The following is a 2,618-nucleotide window of genomic DNA, read 5'->3' as shown; positions in this document are numbered from 1 at the left end:
GTAAATAATTTTTTTAACGTTAATGAACAGAATTTCAAATAATAAAGAATATATTATATGTGACCCGACTCATACGTAGGAAATGACAAAACATACATAAAAATTAGCACGAAAACTTTAAAAAAAATAGAAACGTAGACAAACGTGAATTTATACCGACACATACATAAAACAAACTAGTAACGAAAGTTCTAAATTTACGTCGGAATGTTGACCACCTTGAATTTATACCAACACATACATAAAAAAAACACATAATTTTTTTAAGTGAACGAACAACAGTTATTATGAAAATTCATATTATATATACTATGGGGGATAAATATGAAAGTTTAAAAAATAAACAGGCTAAAAATGAGTTAAAAATGGAGGTGGCCAAAAAAACATGGGCTGAAATTACAAAGTAAAAATAAGACAAAGAAAAAAGGACCAAATGTGACATAATGTGACTACCTACATTACATATTGATATATAGTTTCATTTATTTGTTTATTATAGCATCCTACTTTCATTTTTCATAGTATAACATTATACTTCAAAAAAAATTCCTAATGATAACAATGTCATCTGAATACAAAGCATTTTTCATTGCTATAATTAGATAGATTTTTTCGAGGTAGATTTTTCAAAATACAATGCCTCAATAAGAAAAATATTAAAAGCTCAATGTTATTATAGAATAAATGAAAGTATGATGTTATAATAAACACATAAATGAGAGTGCTTTGCTATTTCATGCATTTGGCTCTACATCAATACATCATGAAATATGATAAGCATGTATTCAAAGAATTCATCTTTTATAAATATAGCTAACAATAGAATTATATATGTAACTAATAACTAGCAACCTACTTTCATATACTTGCTTATTATATAGGCTTTATAGCATCCCACTTCATTTTTTTTCTATTATCATCACAATACAAAGCAATTTTCATTACTATAGTTGGGTAGAGTTTTCAACATAAGATATCCAAAAATAAAAAAGAAAAAAAAAAATTGAAAGTTTAATGCTATAACTAGATAGATTTATAAAAGTACACTGTACAATTCCTTTATAAGATGCTATAATAAAAAAAATGAAAATACATTGTCGTTTCTTGCAATTAGAGTAAATTAACTTCCTTGTTCCCATTTTCCACATTCCCTTGATCCTCTCTACATTTTTCTGGATTCCATCTTGTAATTGTTCTCTCTTCAAAACTATAATTCTCTAAGCAAGAAAGTGAATCTTTCACAACCTCGTTTTCACCATTTTTGTTCTTCACATAAAGGATCAACAATGTCTTTGCAACACTACCAGAAAGCCGAAGCATGCATTGAAAATCAGACCAAACCCTCAATCTCTCATTCCCATTCCCATTCCCATTCCGATTCAAATCTCCAAATCCGTTCCGGTTCCCGTCAGAGAACACCAACACACCGTATTCAGAGTGAACAAGTGAAGGATGATGGCGATATGCCACAAAGTCAACACCATATTGACACCCAGATCTCACAACCCAATTTTTGGCTCTTAAATGAGAATAAGCTTTGAAGAAATCAGGGAAAGATTCCCTTTTGGAGATCATGTAATCCCATAACTCGTTATTTGTTTTTATAATATTATCACCGGTTACAATCTTTATATAATTTAGAGAAAACGATAGATAAAAGGCTTCTTCTAAAGTCAACTGAAACCATTGTTTATCTTTATCGATTGTTGTAACACAAAAATTGCAGAATTAATATCAAAGAAATCAGATTTTATTCTGCTTGAATTCAAAAATCAAAGAAAAGATACTACTCCACTAGAAATCTGACTACATAGAGTATGTTCTATTTGTTTCTACAGAGTCTCAAGCAGATCAACAAAAATCTATTCATTGTTCATATGATGCCTCATCAAGAACAATAAAGGACTGGTTTTCCATTTGAAGCTTTTTCCAAGTAAAGCGGGTTAAAATAAAAAAAATAAAAAAAAACGCAAATAACTTTAAAGAAACAAATAGCATTGACAAATGCAATCAACAAAATAAGGACTTTTTAACTGGCATTTTGTCGAACACCTTGTGAGCATCCCTCTTTTACATGTAACCTACTGACTAATTTAGTGAAATTCACATGTAAACAGAGACACGTATGAAGATCGGACCAAATGAAAACAACTGAAAAAGCTTCATCCGTCAAGCTTACCTGAAAATTTGTGATAGTTGAAGAAGCCGAAAACTGAAAGCTGCCTTCAAGACCTCGACGGCGGCTGATGGAGAGTTAAGTATTTGGCGAAGTGCATCATCGATCGTTCCATGTGTTTGTTAAAAGTTTAACCTTTTCTCGACGGCTAAAATGCTGTTTTCTCCATACATATTTTACTTGATAAAAGTGAAATCACAGTAAGTGAAAGTATAAAACCATTAAGTACAAATTACAATACATATTTGTACCCTTAACATCAGTCAAAAATTACAGGCCCAAATGCATTACAACATGTTATGTTCTATGTGATAAATGGGGACTTCTGCTCCATATGTGTGAAGCAACTATTATACTATTCAAGAAATAAACATTATAATCATAGTGTTTTTGGTTTAGTTCAATACCGAACGGACTCAAACAAAAACAATCTAGGGGGTGT

General features: G+C 30.5%; 1 pseudogene; it reads right to left on the bottom strand.

The window, feature by feature from the left end:
- Positions 1 to 1,003: 1,003 nt before the first annotated feature.
- Positions 1,004 to 1,716, bottom strand: LOC145089276 (tRNA-splicing endonuclease subunit Sen2-2 pseudogene; annotated as a pseudogene).
- Positions 1,717 to 2,618: the final 902 nt, after the last annotated feature.

The sequence above is a fragment of the Lactuca serriola genome, chromosome 2 (assembly GCF_051521515.1).
Source record: "Lactuca serriola cultivar US96UC23 chromosome 2, Lser_US96UC23_V15, whole genome shotgun sequence".
Lineage (NCBI taxonomy): Eukaryota > Viridiplantae > Streptophyta > Magnoliopsida > Asterales > Asteraceae > Lactuca > Lactuca serriola.
This window is presented reverse-complemented; position numbering and strand designations above follow the sequence as displayed.